General features: G+C 45.8%; 1 protein-coding gene and 1 pseudogene across 4 annotated transcripts in view; both read right to left on the bottom strand.

Moving 5' to 3' along the window:
• The window catches only part of CEMIP (cell migration inducing hyaluronidase 1), a 113,430-nt gene extending 94,333 nt beyond the window's left edge, over nt 1–19,097 (bottom strand). For all 3 annotated transcript variants that reach the window (XM_079317534.1, XM_079317533.1, XM_079317535.1), the window contains exon 1: nt 18,937–19,097. The gene's annotated coding sequence lies outside the window, so the exon portion shown is untranslated. The remainder of the gene's footprint in view (nt 1–18,936) is intronic.
• LOC306807976 (cell surface hyaluronidase CEMIP2-like) lies at nt 758–19,428 on the bottom strand (annotated as a pseudogene). Its single transcript has 9 exons — nt 18,656–19,428; nt 17,775–18,487; nt 17,349–17,515; nt 16,854–17,037; nt 16,358–16,526; nt 15,342–15,597; nt 7,238–7,390; nt 6,171–6,349; nt 758–993 (listed from the first exon to the last, which is right to left on the bottom strand). The product of its transcript is annotated as a cell surface hyaluronidase CEMIP2-like (transcript).
• Between the last annotated feature and the right edge of the window lie 2,998 nt (nt 19,429–22,426).

Here is a 22,426-nt window from a genome sequence, read left to right as displayed (position 1 = left end):
CTGGATGCTTATTAGTTGAAAATGTTGGTAAGTAATGGATCCCAGGGAAGTAAATGTTTATGCTTGCCTAAACCTAGCCAAGGAAATTTTCTATGGTGGAAAAACTGTCTCACCATGTAGAGTGCCATAACCAGGAGGATATTAATAGAAATAAAAATATAAATGCCTGCTTGTTTGCAACTCTGAATTTAACTGTTAGGTTGCCAGAGCAGGGACAATAATTTCTCTGGAGACACAGAGCCAAACCAAGTGCCAAGGACAAAACCCTATTTCAAAGGGACTGTTTCATAGGAGCCCAATCCTGTTTCTGCCCAGCCAAAACACATCAGAGTTTTTAATTCCAGTGTTTAGATACTTAAATAGCAACTCCTGCTCTCTGCTGTGCAACTAAAGCAAATGCATCCAATTTTTTTAGCTTAGGGAGACATGCATACTCTATGTTTGACTGTGATATTCACTGCTGGCAAGGTTTGAGGCCACCTCTTAGCCTGTGATTTCTGCATGGGAAATAAGACATAGGTGCAAGTTTGCATCTCAACCACCCATTTCACCATCCTGAACACAAGTAGGATGTACCAGAGAAGCAAACCTTCAATTACTGCAACTTGATTTAGCACAACAATCCACCAGAGCCCCATGACAGAGCAGACAAATGGCTGGAGCAAGAAAACACCAAACTTTACCCCAGGAAAATTATATCAAATTTACTGTTCATCCTTTGTGTGGGTAGTGCTGAGCAGCTTCCCTGCCTCCCCCCTCACCAGAATATCTGCTGCTGGCTGGGCTGGGTGTTACCTGTGTGTTTCCCAGGACAGATCACCCCATTCCAGCAGGGCACCACGAGGGATGTGGCAGCAGGGTGTTGTCTGCTCTGCCTCTGGAGGTGTCTGGGTACCCTGTCACCAGCCATCCTCATCATGGAAGAGGGACATTTTCATTGTCACTGTTTCCAAACCACTGGCCTGGTCTGCCAAAAAACACTCTCAGTCCAACCTAGAGAAGAAAATAAAGTGAAAATCACTCTTAGCTCAAAGCAAGGACTCAGCTTTGCAGAATTTTGACAGTGATAGAGTTGGAACTAGGAAGCTCTATTGTCTGAGCAGAGTTTTATTTTGCCTCTTCTATTTAGAAAAAAAATGTTGGTTCTCCCTCTCATGTCTTAATCCCAGGAGATATTTTTACAAAAATTAGACTTTTGGTTCTTTGAAGTGCACCCACACCACCATGCTTCTGCTTGAAATCACACAGCAATTAATTGAACAGTGGCAAAAGAAGAGGATGGCTGAAAGTGTAGGAAAATATTGGATGATTATGAAATTTACTGAGGAATATCACAGCTGTTAATAAAGAATATAAAAACAACCTGGCTATTTGGGGAATTTTCTCATATCTTTTCAATGTCCACTAAAATGGTTCTGTCAGTGCCATTTTTTTCTAATTCTTCTTCCTAAACTCCCATAAAACTTATAAAAGTTTTAAATTCTCAGAATTGGCTCTCATGAACATTCTAATATATCCCATGTTTGTTTGGGTTTTTTTAGGAAAGAGAAATAACAGGAAGAAGCATTATCCCCATTTTGCATAGCTCTGCTCTCAAGATTTTTCAGTAGCTAAATAAAAATATCTGTCCCAATATGAGAATCCAGCAAAACAAGGAAACTGCAGATGTTCAGCAAAAAAAAAAAAAAAAGCATGGAATATTTTAATGTCTGCAGATAAAATTATTACAGAGTGTGAAGATTAAGTTTAGAAGTAATCAAGAAAATAATTACTCCAGTTCAAACACTCTGAATGAATCCAGCAGCAACACGTATAAAAGCAGACAGCATAAATAACAACAGGATTGTGCTGACCCAAAGACTGTCATTTGTTCCATTTAACCCAACTAATTTTAATTGGACTGTGCACATGAGTAAGAATTAGGGTCAGCAGGATTAGGCTGAAAGTTTATTAAAGGCTTTAAAGGCTTTATTTTAACAATAATAAACAGAAGGGCTTAGGAGAATAGGAGGGTTATTGTGACTCTGAGTTGGATGGAAGTCCATCACCTTAAAAAAAACCAAACCCTGCAGCAACAGCTATTTGCAGAATAAAAGTCTTTATTCCTTTAAAATGAAATTAAAGCCTAGAACCATTTTCTGCCACCTTCTTTTCTAAGTATGAATCTCATAAACAAGTATTTGAAGCAGTCTCTTTTAAAGGAGGCTCAAACACTTGGAAATTGAAGGTGCATTTGCAAGGTTTTTTTAATCTTTTCTTGCCTCACCACAGAAAGTTTTTCACCAAAAGGCTCCTTGGCCTTGGCCTAGGAGGATCCCAAAAGTTGGTTTTTTTCCTTTCCTTGAGTTTTAATTTATAAAAGATGAGATAATAAAAAAATGCAAACACTGCAGCAGCTCAAAACTCCATCACAAATACTTTGTGATGGCACTTCTGGAGTTGCATATGAAAACAGGCACTTCACTGGGAAGGAGAACAAAGTCAGCTGCACTTCAAACCAAATGAAGGCACAGCCAGCACATCTTACATTTGATCAACACTCTCAGTGTTCCCATCCAGCAGACAGTTTTGGTGCTAATTTTGTTAACATTCTCCTCTAAAAAGTCTGAAAGTCAGAATTAAAGTGGAAATGTTAATGAGCAGTGTCAGTTCTCATATAAGTCTCAAGGTTACCTTACTTTGGTAAGCTGTGGGAGTGTCATTGAGTTTGCAGTTACAGCTATGGCAGTGTGTATTTTTTTTTCTAAGTGAACACACAGGAATAAAGCCTCTGCTCCTCAGGTTTGTTCACACAGATCTAGGAATGAGCTAGAAGAAGGTGCAGAGACAGGTCATGTCTGGATGCCACACTCCTGCTCAGACATCTAATTTTCACTAGGTGTGGACTACCTCTGAGTGATATGGTATAAAGGTTACTTGAGTTACCTGTCTGAAGCCTGACAGAGTTCTGTTTGTAATCTCTCAAGAATGTGCTAACTCAACCTGTCCAAAGGCAGCACACCTAACACACCTGCAGGGAACCCTGACAGCTGCACTTTCTGCTTTAAAAAATAATAAGGTGCTGGAAATCATTGTAATAATTAGTAACTTCTTGTAATATTTCAGTGTTGGCACAAGCTGCCAACAAAAGACATCTCACTGTTATCATTTCAATAAAACCATTTTCATCCAGTGGGAATCTTCCCCTCTTTTACCACCCAAGGTCTCTGTCCCCATGGCTTTTCCTCTACTGGAGTGATGCAAATCCTCACCCTGCCAAGTTCCCTTTGGTCAGGAGTCTCCTTAGGGTTGGGACTGTTTTATTTCTGCTGTCTGTTTCAGGAAATAACAGACTTCAGCTCACTGTCTGCTTTTCTTTTTTCCCATCATGAGCTATTTGCAAATATGTGCCTTGACGCAGAAACCCAGCACTAAAACAACCCAGGCCAAGCATAGCAAAATCAACATGAGGAGTGTCCATCTCCCAGCTAGGCTGGGCTGCAATCCCATGGGAGCTGCTAGCCCATAGCCAGGGGTCAGTACTGGCCCCTGTGAGCCCTTCTGGGGACCACAAACCCACCCAACAGAGCACTGGGATTCCTTTGGCAGACAATTCCTGAGATGAGGTAGAGCTGGCACAGGTAGGAGTGGAAAAGGATGGAATCCACCCTAAACTCCTGGTGCAGGGACAAAATGACCAGAGGAATTTTTAGCAGACAATGTGAGCTGGGAAAAATTTGGGAGTCTTCTGCACCTGTTGCAGGTGGCTTTGCTCCTGCTCCTCACCTCACTCTGTGCTCAGAGGGGTGAGTGGGTGGCAGTTTTGTGACTAAAAAGAGATATATCAGGCAGTTTTATGACTAAAAAGAGATAATGTCAGGTCTTCTTAAGAAGTGATGGAGCAGAGTTTGGACATGGCCTGGTTCTGGGCTGGGGCATCTTTGGGTTCTCCAGGTGCTGCTGACTGACACATAACACAGATACAGGAGACCACATCACCATCCCTCAGCTGGGTTACAGCCAGCTGCTGCTTCCACTGCTTTGAAATAACTTTCTAAAAGCACTCTTCTCAAAACAAACAAACAAACAAGCCCAGCAATAATCTTGCAATGGATAAATGCATAGATAATATGTGAGACTGAGCTTTGTCAATGGATAGACAACTAGAATCCTTCATGTGCAGTGCAATGTTTAGGTCTTCTGTTCTGCTTCACTGTTATTTTTATGCTGGAATTAAACAAGACCTGACTGGCTTTATTATTTTGTTGTCTAACCAATCTGCTGATTAGTCTGATTAATTATACAATTATCTTTCAGCATGACTAATAGTTTTGTCATCACTACACAACTTGCAGTAATGTTTCATTTCTTCTTAAAGAACAACAGTGAAATGATTGTACTTTAGGGAATTAGTACTTAGCCATCCTTTAAAAACTAATAAAATGAAGCCTGGAGATGGAAAATTAATTAAAATGGTTGACAGGCTCTATCATAACTAGGCAAAGATATATTATCCCATATAGCAATGAGCAACAACAACAACAACAAATAAACTGTCTGTGGTTCTACAAGCAAAAAATCAGATGTAGCACATATGGGTTCAATCCAGATAAGATAGAATCAAAGTGAAAGTTCCTGGGATGCAGGTGCTTACAAATATACATGGTTCTTAAGCTGGCAAAGCACCAGAAGTTGATATTTTCTTAGAAATATACAAATAATAAATATTGAGATCATGTCATTAGGGTTTGTTTGACTTTGTGGTTGTTTTTTGGTTTGTTTTGGATTTTTTTGTAATAGGCCTTCACTGCAATGGTTTAATTTTCTTTGCAGAATTATTTAGGAATTCTTCTCACCATTTTTACTTTGAAATGCTTAGCTCCTAAAGGTGTTGCAGTACTGAACTGCCTCTCAAACAGATAATACTGCATATTTAGCAGGATCATTGGCCTCAAATGTTGTGACTGTATTAAAGACTTGCATTTTCAGCCATTCAAGATATAATCAACCCTTTGCCAAAGTGCATAAAATGTCACTTGTCTGAAACCATTCTGGTGGACAGTCCTACCAGCTATTACTGGAGGGAATTTTCCACTCTTCCACTCCCCTGATCAAACATTTTTTTTTCTCTAAGCTCACCTCCCCAGTTCCATTTTGATTTTCTTGTCAATGTTCCCCAAGACATCTTATACCCATTTCCCCAAGGGAACACATAAAGAAGGAGCTGCAAATTAAAGGTCCATAAAGCATCTGAGATAACTAAGATCTCCTCACCAAAATGCACAGAGCCTTGTTTTCCTTAGAGGAGCAGTCAAGTGACTGCAATCAACACCATCCTTTATGAATTTATAAGTATCCCCTTGCTGTTGGTCTAAGGTGTGCCAGAGAGGGGACAGATAAAGGCTCTGCTTACCAGAGGCAGTGATGTTGGTCAGTCTCAGAGCAATGGAAATTTTCCTCAAGATAAAACCAAACCTCAAGCCAGAGTTACTGTAGTTCATGGACATCCCAACAACTACAGACCTTGTTTGAAAAAGCTGAGGAGAGGTCACAATTCCTGGGAGAGAGCCAGGTGGAATCCATCATTTCCCAATCCAAGTGTCCAGGGTCATGATCCCTGCAGGAATCCAGGACAAGGACTGGAATTGCTCAGCATTCTACAGCTTCTGCCAAGGCAGAGATACAGAGCCCCATTCTGCTGTCACAGCTCAAGGGAAGTCACTGTTGTGCTCAACAGGAATTTCACAGCTGATCTCAGAAACTGGGTCATGGCTTTGCTTCTCAGAGCATTTGCTATTTCTGTGGAATTGTTTTGCAGTTTACTGGCTCCTGATATCTCCTGTGTGACCCTCTCAACCTCTGAGGCCAGGTCTTTGCCAGGTCCTCAGCAGCTGGCAATGCTGCACCACCTAAAAGTTGTGTTCTGGGTGTTCTGGTTACAAGGTGAAACCTTTCTCCAATGCAGATTTCTCTGTGTATGTCTGCCCAGGCATAAAACCATCACATTTTACTTGCTTATAAATAACCTTCATCACTAATAAGAAAAGGGTTTCAAAATTAATTGATGGCATACACCAATGTAACACACACTTCTGCTTGGAAATCCTGCTCTAGGATAGATCTCTCACCACTGCTAAAAACTTCAAAACCTTTCACATCCAACAGCAAACATTTCTGCTTCTCTTACTTACACTTTTGTCCATCAGGATCTCTGACATGTTCCTCTGGGGCTGACCTGCCAGGGGTTTTTCATGAAGAACCTGATGGCTCTGGAGTATCTGTCAACAATTGGGGTGAACTTCTGAAAGTGCATCTTGCCATCCTGGCAGACCCATCATAAATCTGGAATCCATGGACAGGGAATGTCCATCTCAGGAAAATCAGCATGACTGAAAAAATGGTAGCAGTCAGATTTTCTGGAGACAAGTGTCTCCTTGGAAGCAATTACCAAAAGGACAGACATCAGATGCTTTGCCATACTCCTCCCCAAACTGCTTAACACTATTAGAGCTTATCTGAACTGCAAAGGAGCTTTTTGCAGCTTCAATTTAAATAACAACACCAGTAATAACTGAGGATAGCTCTGATTATTCTTGCTGTCCTGCGGAGATCTCATTCCTGGTGTCACTTGTGGTCGAGTCATGTATAGCCAGAGCTATATTACTTCTGCTTATTACTTAATTTTTTATACCTCATAGAATGTTTAATAATTGTTAAGCCTCACCAAAACCATATATTAAAATAGAATTTAGGCTTAGGGCAGCACAATTTTCTGTGAGGACGTGGGTAGGCACTGTGGTTGCCAGAGAGCTGTGCTGCTAAAAACAGGAAATAACACATAGTTATCAAAAAAAAGAAAAAAGATGCTATAGTGAAAAATGGTTTCTCCTTTTCCAAGGAGTGTTTGCCCAGTTATGCCCAGAGGAGGGAGGGTGTCATGGTGTGTGGGAGCTGCACCCTCACTTTGGTGCTGCACTGCTGGAGCACCACACAAGAGCCATTTGGCATAAATCAGATTCTCTAATCCATTCTCCACTGACTAATAAACTAAAGAGAAAACTAAATCAAACACATTCAGTCAAGAATGCTCTCAAGCTGTTGGCCTGAAGAGTAAGTTTATTTGGATGCTTATTATTTCTGGCCTGAACAATAATTTAAGCACCTGGTATAAATTACTCATTGGTAGCTGCATTAATTCTTGGAGCTTTTCTTTTACCTTAAGCTAACATCAAGAAGAAATGGCAGAAGAATAACTCACTTGTTTCTGGGCAGTGTTCTGTGTTGTCCATTTGCCCCTTTTCCCCAGTAGCTGTTCTGGCCACCCTGGGAGCCAAAGTTGCTGTTTTCTCCAACTAAAATGGAGTGTGCAACCTCCAGGCTGGAGATGTCATCTGTTGGGAAAGTCCCATCACTGCAAGCAAAGAAACACCAGGTAAATATGCAGCACAACACACCAATTAACACTTTTAATTACACCACAGACACAGCAAAATTTGTGTCCTTAAAAGGTGTATGCACCACTACAACAGCCTAAAATATGTTTAGAAACCAGCAAGTTAATGACAAGGCAGCTTTGTGCTTGAGCATCAGGACCTCCCGTTCAGCAGGAAATATTCTGCAATTCTGATGTATTCCCCAGGCATGCTCAGGCAGAGAGAATGAAGGGCTGAATTGCCCCTTGTGTTTATGGCTGCCCAGGGAAGACTTGATGTGGTCTAAAAGGGAAATATGAGCTTTTCTCCTGTCTTACACTAATTAGCAGGGGAGTGTCTCAGTTTCCATTCTTGAGCATGTTACACTGGGGGAGAAAATAGGAAGAAGACTCATTTTAAGAAATTAACTTGCTAGAGTGAGTCCAATTTAATTGTCTGAAAACCTGGGACAGAGGAAACACAATGGTGTAAATGATGAGGAATGTCTGCAGTAAATTTGGCCTACAGACCTATTTATGCTTGTTGGGGGTGGAATTATATAAAAGTAAACTACCTTCAGTTGTGGAAAATAATGTCACCACCTCTGGCCCAGGCCCCATGGTCATTATTTTTAAGAGCAATAAGACCATCAGTCATGGCAGGAACTCATGAGTTTTCAGGATCAGCATCTTAATGTGGACAAAACCTGAAGAAAGAATCTTAGTCAATGCAGCACAAAAGACACAGGAATCAACTTCAGACAGAGGCAGTAATGTCCAGCAGATCTTTTTTGGCTTCCATTTATTGGCATGGTGGATTTAAAGAGGTGATATGCCCTGAATCAGAGTCAGGCTATTAGCCTGATTTCACTTTTGAGCTTTAGTGTAAAGCAGAAAACAAGAAACATTTATAAGGACAAAATTCTGGCCTGGGTGAAGTGAGCAGGTGACACTAGACACCAATGGGCCCACAGCTACTCCTTAATTTGATTCAGTGTGATTTAGAGGCATAGAAAAGATTTTTCCCAAGTCACTCGGATCCTTTTGTAGATGTTCTTACAGGGCCCATTGACAATCTCTCTGTTGATGCTAGAAAATCAATTAGACACTTTCAGGAATCTCATTCAGCAGGGATAACAGAGTAATTGGAGCTGCTCTCCTTGCATATACAGACCAAACCCCCATATGTTTCTGTGTCTGCTGAAAGAGAACCTGCCAAAAGCAAAAGTTTTTCCTGGAACTGGATGCATCTAAATTGTTCACAGGCTGTTGCTTGCCACAGTGGCTGTTAATAGTAGATCTGTGCTGTGCTGGAGGAAAAATCACCATTGCTTTTTTTGAGTCTATCCATCCTCACCTCCTGCTTCTTCCAGCTGAGGTACAAAGGCACAAAAGTGTCTCCTTGGTGCCCAAAGGGGTGACCCTGGCAGAGCAGTGTCTCAAGGGACACACAGTCATCTTTTCCTTTCAGCCTTATGGGAATATCATATCGATAGGGGATGATGGAGGGGGGAAAAAACCAAGGCTTGACCAGGAGCAGCAGCTGATTTCTCTCAACTTCCTCACACAGACCCATAGGACTGCAGTGAGGGAGAAAATGGCCTTAATTTACCTGCTTCCATTCTGTGAAAGGAAGCTCAGACATTTCAAAGCAGCTGACAAAAGCCTTTGAGGCTGCTTATTTCCCTCATTAATCTCTTACCAGTCTCAGCAGCCTCTTACATCACCTTTCAGATACAAGTTCTTCTAAGCAATTAGTAATAAATGTTACAGTTTACAAACCCACTAATGCACTAATGGGATCTAGATCCCCTTCCACATGCTTCACTGCTTAGTCCTCACAACCCAAGTGCATGGGTGTCCTTTTTGGCCAGCAATAACACAAACAATCCAGTGCATAGCTATGGAATTGTTGCCTCTGCACATCAGAGAGAGCTCGTGTATTTTTCAGATGCTCTAGCCATAATGAGGCATTAATGATCTGCTAAATGCAATGCAGAAGCCAAGATGCAGTACAGCTATCCAAAACAGAGCCATGCAGCATGTGCTTACCTGGCATCATCAGCAGTGAGATGCTCCCTGGGATCCTCAGCCCTGGCTCTCGTTGTCTTTACTCCTTTTCCAATAACCAAACCAGCCTGGAAATGCACACACCTCCAATTAGCTTAACAGATCAACCAAGAGGGAGCAAAATCCCAGATTTTCTCAATGGATGTGGGCAGGCAGTGCAGGCACAGGAGCAGCAGCAGCCAGGCTCTCTGTCCCTTTTGGTGTCCCTTGGCCCTGCTCAGCAGGACATTAGCACAGGATGTGGCTGGATCAGGACACAGCCTGCCCTGCCATATGTTATACATCAGCATCTTGGGCTCCCTCCTGACCCAAAGCAAGGCTCTGAACTCCCACTCTCTCCCTTGCAGAAAGCAGTAAGGGACCCTGCCAAGCTCTTGATAACTTTTTGGAAAAAGAGTGTTGTTGAGAATTAAGGTTTTAAATAAGGAGTGACGAGTCCCCCGGCAGCCGAGAGAGAACACGAGCTGCTGCAGCCAACTGACAGGCTTTGGGCTGGAGCTGCCATGGACCAAGATGTAAAATGCACAAAGCACAGAGAACAAAACCAGGGTCAATCTAGAATACTGAGAAATAAGTTTGAAATTATTTTTATGTCTTACAGGTTATGTCTTCATGTCAACAGCATATGTGGGGGAAAGTGGTTGTGTTGGAACTACCCTTGAATTTTTGGTCTCATTTTCCAGAGGTGATGAGCAGTCATTGGCATGAATTATTTTCCTCATCCCCTTACACCCTGGCATCACTGTGGCCAACAGCAGTCAGAGGGTCCTGCCTGTCTCTCCTCAAATCTCATTTTAAAGTTGGTGTACTCGTAGCCTGGGCACATTCCCTCTGACACAGCCACCCCACTGAAGCTCCTGGAATGGAACCTCAATATTTACAGCAAACAGAGCCCCCAAAAGTTAATTGTGTCTTGATGCAATGTTAAAAAGACCTTTGTCAAAATGTGATACACCCACAACCATCACAGAGCAGGACACACAGCCAGTGTCACACTGTAATATTGACAGGAGCACAAAAACCATCCACATGCCTTGATTGGAGTGGTGAAACACTCCCAGGAGGGGATGTTCAGCCTGTCCCTCTGGATATCTTCCCTCAGACTGTCCAGTGGGACCCAGTGGAGGAGGCAGCACATCCCAACATCCTGAAAGACAAAGGGAGGTCTGAGAAATGGGGCTCTGCCATCAGTGGTACAGCTCACCCTGGGGAGTTTAGCTTTTCACACTGTGCTGGGCAGATTTCCAACCTGAGCCTGGCCAACATGTGCCCCTGGGGGTGACACATCAGCCCATAATTCCTACACCTCCCAGCTTATCCTTTGGCATGCACAGTACATCCCCAGGGCACACACAAGGGTTCTAAAAATGCATTTACTGTGGGTGAAATTCAGGTGGTTTATTAGAAAACAGCCAGGTCTGTACAGGTATATAAAACACAAACCTGTTTTGGGTAAATATAAGATATAATAATAAGGAGAGAGCATGTATTCATATATAAAAACTTAAAATTTTATTGAGCATTTAACTATTAACTACTAATAAAAAGGAATCTTTTCTAAGAGATATCACACATCATTTCCAGTCACAAATGTGAGAGAAATCAGTGGAGAAGTGTAGGCACATTGTTGTTTTTAACTGAGACAAAGATTGCAGAAATACATATGCAAATTTTATCTAGTACTAAAAACTTATTGCTCTTGACATCAATGGATAAGTGTAGAATATTTGGGAAGTGGAGGCAAAGTATAGCTCTGCCATTAAATGGTTTTACCTGAGCACCAGCTGCTGCATTCTCTGAGTTGTCAGAATGTGCTGACAGCCTTGAAAAATCAAAATCAAAATGATCCTAAGCAGTTACCAAACAGGAAGGGATACATTTTCATAGCACTGCCCTGGACTTGAGCCACAACTCTCCTATTGACTTTAAAACTCCACACAACCTTTTAATGACACTCTTTAAGGAAAATAAACCATCTAATAATGTCAGACATGGTCATTTATGGAGCCACATGCTGAACCTATTGTAAATTATATGTGAACATTAACACAAAATCCATGTTCTGTTCAATGCAGCTGAAGGAAATCCAAGGGTTGGGGGATTTTTTAAGTAAAGAGGCTTTGGAAAATATCTGAAGAGAGAAACTTCTGGTCTGTTGTTTGAAACTTTAGGGGCAATAGCAGGAGCTAGGAATTGCTTATGAATTTATGAAGCTTCTATGTGAAAAAAACCAAAACAATATCCTTGCAAGCTGCAAATGGCCCATTAAGAAGACTAAGGAGATAAAATGTTGGTGTTTGTCCCAGTAAGGAGTTTTTCTTCAGAAGGAAGATCACTAGTGGTACACACAGAAGCCAGATATAGCTATAAAAACATTGTCATCTGTTGTCTTACTTCATTGGATAGCATCTTTTGTAAGTAATAAAGATCATGTATAAAAAAACCTGCTGACCTTCTATCACTATGAGAGGTGCCTCCATCAGTCCTGGAACTGACTCAAACTACAGGCACAATTGTGGACTGATCTTAAAACTACTCTGAGGAAGATTACATGCATAATTAATGGAAAAGTGCAAAATACTGGATTTGAAAATACCCTCATCTCTCAGAAAGACTTTTTGATTCAGTGTCATAAAGTAAATATCTATATAAAGGTGAATAAAGACAAGTGTGTCTCACATGATAAACCAAAAAATCACTATGGTTAATCAAGAAATTTTTATGACTGCAACATTCTCAAAATTGAATAAGATATACTTTCAAATGCACCATGCAAAGTAATTTATATTAACGAGATTCCTGTTCTTTCTTCTCCATTCTCAGAAGGTGCAGGGCCACTTCTTCCCTGTAATGATCATCTTGGGTAGAGATGGTATTTTACTATTTCAGTCTATTTAATATTAATTGACATGCTCGGGGATATGGCATTAAACCCTAATTTGACCAAAAGGACTTAGCACAAGCCTCCTTTGATGTACAGTCTTATGAAGATAAATTCAGAAATCCTTCTTTTAAATGTAAATATTAAATCAGGCTAGTTAAAATACCAGCTATTTGTTACTAAATCTTACAGAAACCTTAACTTTGTACTCAAATGATCCCTGTCAGCATTTATATTCCCTCTTCAGGCATACAAAATTCCTGTTGACGTCAGCTATGTCTATGCAAGACTGCAAGATTAACTAATATTAACCTACTTGGTTATTTTTGTATACAGAGGGATACTTGAAATAAATCCATTTTGTGGAATCATATCCTGTAATTTCCCCTTGATGGGCTGAAACTGTACATAACATCTGGACTCACAAACAGTATAGTCCCCATAGGTATATATATAATCTGCTGGATTTCATTGTTTTCCTGGCAGTCACCCCTCAAACTTGTCATCTGCTGTTCCTGTTTCTGCCTCAATGAGGTGTCCAAAAGAGAGTTAAAATGAGGCACAACACAAGCAGGTGCCCAGTTCCTCTGAGTGTTGAAAATCCAGCAGGACCCTGCATATGGGCACAGCACCTTGGAGTGAGCCACAGGAGGGTGACAGAGAACTGACACTGAGCATGTCCCTCCCAGCCAGCTGAGTCTCATAAAAGCAAATAGGAAATGGATTTAGGCAAAAATGCAAGTGTCCCTGCCAGCCTGCTCAGATCAGTAAGCCTGGCTGCTTCCACCCTCCCAAATGGAGGCCAGAAGCTGTGCCAAGGGGCCATGGAAGGCTGGGTTTGGAGAGAAAACTGCAACAAACTGCTCCCTGTGTGGAACAGCATCTCAACTGTAGAGTTTCATTTTTCTGCATGTAGCTGCAGTTTGGCTAATTGTGCTTCAGATGGCTGCATGAAAAGCCAGACTTGCATTCAAAACCAGATCTTAGCTTCAATTAATATGATTAGTCCTGGCTTCAGGCTTGCATGGCAGCCCTGAAAAGTTGCACACACAAAATGGGAGTGATCACTCTCGTGACCAGGACTGATGTGATTACAAGATCACTCCCATTTGCTCAGAGATAAGGGTCCATGCCATCAGAACAAAACCCCAGTAAGTGATCAATTCCAGTGTATCAGTGATAGGAAACCCAGGCCTGGAAGGGCACCCACCTGCAGCACTGTCAGTGACATTTTACTGTGTGTGCCAGCATGAAACACTGTCCCCAGCACAAGCTGCAGCCCTGCTGCTGTGGCCAGATGACTAAGATGCCTCTGAACACTGAATTATATATAGTTCAGCAACACAATATAGGTGTCCTTTATGCAGTGCAACGTTAGACATGGCAGATGAGCAGCCTGCCCTGTGCCCAGCACTGAGCACAGCCAGCCTGCTCAGCCTCCCCAGCAACCCAAGCTGCTGCTGGCTGCAAAGCAGCACCAGCCTGGCACAGATGGAGAAGGGGAGTGCAGACAGCTCTGCATGACCTGCACACAGTGGAGCACAAACCACTCTGGCAATGTGCATCTAAAATTACACCCTCCAAAACCTCGGGATGGGAGGGGGGAAACCTCCTCTCTATTTTACTCTGGAATTCCATGATGTGGTGCTGAAGCAGGTACCTGCCTGTGTTATTTAACTGCCTTGCTCTGATATACACATGCTGTTCTCTGGAGCTACAAATTATTTTAAATTCTTTGAAAGCAAAGCTTTTTATTACATTTTAATTACTCTTCATTTTAATGACTATAGATCAAAGCCACATGATTCTTTCAAAGAATCACATATTTAATTTTTACTATGAAATCTTCTCACTGATTCAAGTACTCCAAGCCCTCAGGGTCACACAACCAGGGCTTGGATCACTTGGATCCTTGATTGCACTCCACACACCCAGATAAACCCTTGAGTACCTCCCTTCTGATAAAGAGCAAGACCATGCACTATTCTTCTAAAGACCATTATTAGCATAAGGCTTTATTTTTCATCCCAGACACATTACTTCAATTCCAGAGGTGTGGAACCCAAGGAAAAGAAAGAAGCTAAACTACATCCACACATCCTGGACAAGCCTCCTGCCAACCTAAGGACTGAACACAGAATTAGGCTCTACAGACAGAGAAAATTACAATATAATATAAATCAAGTTTAGGATACATGAAGAGTGCTGCTGTGTTGTACAGGTCCTGTCTTGCATTTTCATGAATACATTATTTCAGGGAACCCTTTCACACATGGAGCACATCTCTATTTTGTGTCTTATACAGCTTTTTCAGTTCTTACAAGACTGAGAAAAAATTGCCAGGAAAAACACAGGAGGTCAGGATGTCCTCCTAAGCACACACCCAGTGAATGAGGAAATGCTCTCAGACACCAAAATTTTGCTCAGGGTCCTGCAGAGCACACAGCAACTGGACATGTTGGGACTGGAGCAGGAATCTCTCCTTTCCAGCTGGGACACGTATGGCTTTTGTTGTGACCTTTTTTTAAAGTTCCTCTTCACAATGCCCTTGTGGATCTAGGTCAAAACCAAGTTCCTGAGGGCTTTACTGGCACTGAAGGGACCATTTGGGTCTGTTGTGCTCATATTTCATTCCCTTTGTCACATGAACATTTTGGGATATATTTCATGTTGTCATGATTTGAGCAAGCCCTCTCTTTTTTATCTGATTGCAAATTAAAGGTCCATTGCTTCAGTCAGCTCCATTTGTACTTCAGTGCATTAATTTTATATAAAAGTTCTCATTATCACAAACTGTCCAGAATTACCATGGCAAAGATTTCCCTATATCTGATCACACTATATATGATCTGATAATATTAATTAGGCTGTGCTGAGAACCTGACATTTATTTCAAACAGAGGAACAGTCCTAAACAAGGGAGAAGTTGGGACATTTCTTGGGAAAAAGATGCCTTACTTAAATATCCTGATTTCTCTTTGCATCACAAATGGCTCTCACTGTTTAGCCCTGGCAAAGCAAGGAACTGAACTTGTTACTAATAAAATATATCTCTTACCAGAAAGCCACAAGTTCCACATATGAGAACACACCCAGAAAAGCAGTGGTGATAACCAGGTTATTGTGTGCACATATCCTCTCCCATCCACATCCTCAGCCAGGTGAAAATGCACTGGGTAACTGCCCAGGATTTGTTGCCCCATGTATTTTTTTGTTCCACTCCTGACATGTGAACAGAGCTAAAATTCCTCAGGATCTGTTGAGACAAATGCAGATCCAGGTAAGGCATTACAATAGAAACAATCACAAAAAGAAAAACACTTTTGGTGCTTTTTTTCTCTTTCACTAGGCAACACTTTTTCAGAGTTAAACGTGGTCTGGTCCCAGGAGGAAGTGTGAGCTGCCTGTTTGCACCCTGAGCAGCTCAGGAGCTGCAGTGTGTGCCAGCAGCTGCACACCTACGGGCACAGGGCTGCCAGGAGCAGCTGCCAGGCAGCATGTGCAGTGTTTAGCAATGGCACTGACAGACACCCTGCTCCTGCCAACTGCAGAAAGGGGAGCCTTTGCCAGCAGGCTCTGTTTCCTGGCAGCTTCTGCTGTAGAGTGATTTTAGCCCAGACCTGCTCAGCTCCCCAGTTTCCACCACCTGGTACAGGAGCACCTTTACACAAAGCCCTGGAGCAGCAAGGCTGCACCTCCACCCAGCACACGAGACAGCTGGGAGGTGCAAAGCACAACAAGGAGAGACCCAGCATTTCTCTGGGAGCAGGTTTGCTCTGCAGGAGCTGCAGTTTCTTCAGTGACATCTCGTGAACTATCTTTGCACTGGCCCTGCTGACAGCAATGCTGCTAAAGAATCCCCGCAAAGGGTATCCCCTAGAAGGGCATGGTTTTGCAAACATACTAAAGAAAACCACATACATAATGGTAATTGGATGCTTTATATTGCTTGTTTACAAACCAGGAAAGGAACTATCTGAAACCACCTACAAGCAAACATATTAAAAATTACTCACTTGAATGTGAACTCCAAAAGTATCAAAAGATAAAAACTGGCATTGGTATTGTCCATAACAGGAGTCTTCCATTTCTCCTTGAATAAGTATATTTCTTATACTTCTTCAACCTCAGTTCTCATATCAACACCATCTATGACTTCTCCAATGTGAAGACAAATCGGGCTGCCTGTGGAAACCAGAAAAATTTTTACTCAGGATGAATCCCCCTTCTTTATGAATTGTTCAGAACAAATGCACATCTTTCCTTGAAGCAATCACCAAGTCTGGGCACATGCCAGCCATTACTATCTGATCCCAGAGGCTGCTACAAAGGAATGCTGCCTCTGGTAAAACTTTCAAACCCCAAAATAAAATCAGGGCATTCAGCTCTCATATGTGCCCTTAGGTTTATGGGACATCAACTGTTTTAAAACACAAGTAAATGTAGAATTTAAAAGACAAGACTATGTAAATATTTACCACGAATTAGTACCTTGATAAAAATATTTCATACCATCAGTTTCACATCGTTTTTCCTTGGACAAGGAAGGAGATTGAACTCTTCAGGCTGATGCATAGAATAATCTGTACTGGCAGTGATGATACCAGGTCACTAGGTAACCAACTTGTAACCTCATCCACCAGATGAAAAATTATTCCTTTGGACACTTCCACTTCAAATCCATTATGAGGCACGCCTGAAAAATGAAGCAATCAATTATTTTTACAGCTGCACATGGCAGAATCATACAATTAGATGAAGAGCATAATGATTTAATTCTGATCTAGATAACCCTGTGCATGATAGAACTACTCTAGCATGAAATATGTCAGTGCCATCTTTTGTAGAAAACTAAAACACTACTTTGAAGAGTATTCTGTTAGCTTGGTCAACATCCATGTGAGCCAAAGACTATGGCATGATTATCATTGCTCAGATTCACAGCGGCCACACAGGAAAAGCAGAGCAAAGCAACAGAAGAGGAGCAATTCTCAGGGAAGGCTGAACCTTTTGCCCATCCACTGAAAGGAGCTACAGTAAAACTGGTGCTGTTGTATGTGAGGAAATATCTCTAGGCTATGGCTAACCCTATTGTCCATTCCCATGATACTTCTGCTCATCTTCTCTGTGAAATGCTGATCCCCTCCGAGGATCCCACCAGCGCCCAGCACTGCCTGAGAGAGGCAGGGAAGGAGCAAACAGGTGACACTCCGAGCCCTGCACCCCGCGAAGAACTTGGGCAGGAGGGAGCATGGCACAACTCTCCTCCTTCTGGCACGGGGCATGTTGACCCCGGGTGCTTCCTGCATCCCCCGGTACCCACCGCATCCCCCGGCCCGCGGGCCCGGCCGAGCCCCGCTCCGCCCCTCGCTCGGGACGAGCCCCCGGCACGCGGAGCTGTCCATGGTGGCTCCGCTCCCGCCCCCGCCTCACCTGGAGCGCCGGAGGATGAAGCGCTGTCCCGGCGGTCCCGCAGCAGCAGCCGCGTCTCCGGGGGGAGGCTGCGGGCGGCCGAGCCCCCCGGGGCTGCCGGGCCAGGAAAGCGCTGCCCGGCCGCAGGTGGGTGTAGAAGCAGCCGCGCTGTGCCGCCGTCCAGGGCGCGCAGGTTGAGCCCGCGGCTGCCCCAGCGCCTCTCGGAGCAGCCGGGGCCGTGGCGGAGCCGCAGGGATGCAGCGTCCTGCACACGAGGGTCCAGGAGCGGCCGTGCGGCTCCAGGATGCCGCCACGACTCACGCCCACGAAGTTCTGCCCGAAGCCTTCCACGGCGGCGTGCCCGTACAGAGAGGCAGGGGCAGCGCTCCGAGCCCATGTGCCGCTCCCCGCCGTCGTGGATGAGGATGCGGAGGGCCCGCAGGGTGACGGGCGGCCCGTGGGGGCGGTTGGCGAGCACCGGCTGCCGGGTGACGAGGGGAGCGAGGGGCCGGGAGGTGCCGGCAGCGAGGCCGGGACACCCCGCAGCACCCGCGGCTCCGGCGGCCCCGCTCTCCTCCGGCGGATGACGAGGGAAGGCGGCGGAGCCCTCGGGGCGCAGGGCCGGCTCACAGCCCAGCCCGGCGGCTGTCGGAGCCGGCTCGCCACAGGGCGAGCTGCGGACGGTATCCGGGCAGAGCCCTGCAAGAAAGGAGCGGCGGCAGCGGCGGCGGCGTCTGGGGGCGAGGGGGAGCGGAGGGAGCGGTACCGACCTGGTGCTGCTGCGATCGCCGCTCCGGGACGCGTCCCGCGGCGGCACCGGCAGCGGGTCCGGGGCGAAGGGCAGGAGGAGTCGCGGCTCCCCGGGCTCCCCGCCCGGTCCCGGGCGCGCCCGCAGCCGCTACCTGCGCCCGGGGCCGCTGCCGTCCGCAACACGTGCGCCGCGACTTTGCACGGAGCCGGCAAAAGGCACATTTGCTTTGGATGTTTGAATGGTTTCGCTGGGGGGGTTTGGTTTTCTTTCTTTTCCTTTTCTCCCTTCACTTAACGTCGCAGCGGCGCAAGCAGAGCCCCGTCCCGCTCCACACACCCCGCAGGCGGCGAGCCCGAGCGGCGGCGCGGAGCGAACCCGGCGCTGCTCGACGAGCGGCACCGCCGCGCCCCAAACTTCGCTGCGCGCACTTACCTGTCCCGACAGCGCCGACCGTGGGCTCTGCCGCAGCCTCTGGAGCTGCCGGCCCGGTCTGCGGGCACCTGGCGGGGCAGGCAGGCAGGGGCAGGCAGGCGCAGGCAGCTCCCGCTCCGCCGCTCCGGCTGCCTCCCCTCCGCCTCCCTTTTTATATCCATCTCCCAACCGCTGGCGGTGCCCGCACTGTTTACAGCGGCGGAGCCGCTGGCTCCTCCCAGCCGGGGACGTTCCCTCCAGCCCGGACCTATATCTGCGAGCGGCGCCCTGATGCCCCGCTGCCCGCACGGAAAGGTTGTCCCGGCTCCGAGCTCCGGGGGCAGCGGGCTCCTGGCCGGGCTCCTGGCCGGGCTCCTGGCCGGGCTCCCCCGTCTGTGCCCCGCTCAACAGCCCCGCGCAGAGGATGCGGCTGGGTGCCAGCTGTCTCTCCAAGGGCAGAGAGCTGAGGCACCCCGGCCCAGGCTCCCGATGCCCTAAAGCGGGGCTTGGCATCCCCTGGCGCTTCTCGGGAGGCAGCTGGCCCCTCTGGCACCTTTCCGTGCCGGTGTTTCACCCTGTACTGTCCTGTGTCTGGCCGATCTACGGACGACACTGCAACCCAACAGCTGCAAAAGCTCTCCTGGCAGTGGGTGAGCAGAGAGGTATTTGCCACTTCACCCCCCATCAATCTGTACTCAGAGTTTGCAGTGAGGAAGAGGCTTAGAAATTGTTCTGACAAGACAGAGACATAAAAAACCCATGTGCTGGGACTACCTTCCTGGTTGGGAAAGTTCCAGTCTCAGTGGACATGGCACTACCTGTTACACCATCACACCTGGCACTGACCATCACACACTGGCTTGTTTTCCATGAACCCCAACATCACAATTTTTCATAGACTGTGAAATACAGCACAACTGAGCTTCTGAATGACATGTAAATACAGGTATCTGCTTTACAGCAGCCACAGCCTCTCCCTCACCAGGGTCATAATCCCTGATCTCCACACCAGAGCCCAGCATCCCCAGGATGAGTGCAGGACAAGCCAGAAGTGGGTAGGCAATGGTTCCAGGCACAACTCCTGCCCAGGGCCAAAGCCAAAGAGGTGCAGAGTCACAGGTGCTGTTGGTCTAAAAGACATTTGTGTGCCATCATCTGGTCAAACTGTTCCAATCTGTCACCTCTGAAATTTATTCTGGTGCAGGATTTCTTCTGAAAGAGGGCACAAAGACGCTATAGTCATGTTAATAAGGAGCAAGTGCTGTCAGACAAAATATGGGAACAGACTGGAAGCAGAGGGGGTGGGTGAGGGGCACAGCCATGCCCCATGCTCCAGGCATGCTCTGGTGAGGGAGCAACATTCACTTGTGCTAAACAAAACCCATCCACTCTCCTACACCCAGTCCTGGGACCCAGAGAATTGCTGAATCTGAAGACAAGCATCCAGCCCAGGAAAACAAACCCAGATAACACTCCTTTGTTTCAATACTCCATAAATACAGGGAAATGCTAGAGCTGCCACCTTTGCTACCAGCTGTTCATCTGTCATTTAGTGCTGGCACTTCTATTCCTGTCTCAAATAGCTTTTGTCATTTTCCTTCCAAAAAAGCAACATTAGTCAGCGTTGTGCTTCCTCCTTATCTGAATATGACACATATGAATGCAGGTCATGGGAACTCAGGCTGGTTACCAGTAAAGGAAGGAGGCTTCACTCAGTCTTTTAAGAAAAATTTATCTACTGGTGGAAGTTTCAGGCAAGACAAGACAAATAAGAGTATTTTTATTTAAAATCACTCTAAATTCTCTGAACTCAATGTTTGTAGAAGTGCAAAATTCAAAGAGGACCTGAGTCTTTTACATCTGCCAGGGCCCTAGAAATGTCATAACATTGTTACTTAAAGTACTTACTTCATGCAAAAGATTTCACAAACTTGCAATCTAAATAACTGGCATCAATAATTAATCTAACATAGCAGAGGTAAATGTAAAGCGCTTTGGTTAGTGCTAAGATTTGTGTAGGCCTTACAGAAGAATCAGCAAAGCCAAAATCACGACTGCTTACCTGGGACTTTTCCTGAAAAAGTAACCAAAATCTTGAAGGTGTGACTACTGTTTAAATTCATTAAAGGCATTTTCTCTTTCACTAGTCTGAGGAAGAAAAATTTTAGGCTAAAAGGGACTAAACATATCACTGTTTTCTAAAGATTGCTATCTCTTTTTAAGGTAAACACAGAAGCACCCATTACTATCTGTAGAGTGGTGTTTGGCTGCTGAACTCTTTCCCTTTCACTCTTTATATTTCATTTTTTCCAAGCTGATTTCTGTTTTGCAGCAGCACCAGGATGAAGTTTACAGCACAGCCCTCTGTTACAGGATGCATCCATAGTGTGAGAACACTACTGAACAACCTCACACCTGCAAATGAGAAATCATGACTAATGCTCACTGCCTCCAACACACGCCTGGTGCAGCTCTTCCTCACAAAAATAACCAACCTGAGCCCTCCTCCGAGTGCTATTGTGGGTTATAAACTGCAATTTACCTTTCTAACAAGCAAAAATGGGTCATTTTCTGTAATGGGCTGCCGGGGACAATACAGCCTCAACTGTCCCGTGTCTTGGCACGTTGCAGTGACTGTGATGCTCTGCCTACAAACACAGCTGCAGCGTTCAATACCAAATATCGATGGCTGAGATTTTCACGGCCAAGGCAAGGGCAGAGAACCAAGCTAATGTGAGTGAGTGGCCTGCAGGAACCGACTCGCGGGGTACAGAAATCCCTGCCCAGGGACCCGGTTCTCGCACACGAGTGCAGGGAGGTTCCTCTGTAAGTGACTTTACCCGGGCACACTCCCTCGCTGGGCGGTTCCCTGTTTCCTTCGGGAAAGGAAAGAGGAACGGAGGCAGCACCCCCTGAGCATCACCCCGTTCCCACGGGGCACTGGGGGCGCTCGGGGTAACTGCGGCCGTGGGGCTCGGGAACGCGCAGGGCTGGCGGCAGCTCAGACCGCAGGGTGCGAGCCCGGAGCCCCAAGGACACGGACACGGCGGGGGGACAAAGCGGGGGCAGGGTGGGGACACGGGGAGGGACGCGGGAGCGCGACCCGGCCCTGCAGAGCCGCGGGCGGCCGGGAGGCGGCGCCCTTGCACAGCCGCTGCCCCGCGGCCCGGCCGGAGCGACCCCGAGCGATCCTGCCCCGATCCCGGGAATCCTGCACTGATCCTGGGCATCCTGCACGGATCCTGGGCATCCTGCACTGATCCCGGGCATCCTGCACGGATCCTGGGCAACCTGCATGGATCCCGGGCATCCTGCACTGATCCTGGGCAACCTGCATGGATCCTGGGCATCCTGCACGGATCCTGGGCATCCTGCACTGATCCTGGGCATCCTGCACGGATCCTGGGCATCCTGCCCCGATCCCGGGAATCCTGCACTGATCCTGGGCAACCTGCATGGATCCTGGGCATCCTGCACTGATCCTGGGCAACCTGCATGGATCCTGGGCATC

The sequence above is a fragment of the Erithacus rubecula genome (assembly GCF_903797595.1).
Source record: "Erithacus rubecula genome assembly, chromosome: 14".
NCBI classification, from domain to species: domain Eukaryota; kingdom Metazoa; phylum Chordata; class Aves; order Passeriformes; family Muscicapidae; genus Erithacus; species Erithacus rubecula.
This window is presented reverse-complemented; position numbering and strand designations above follow the sequence as displayed.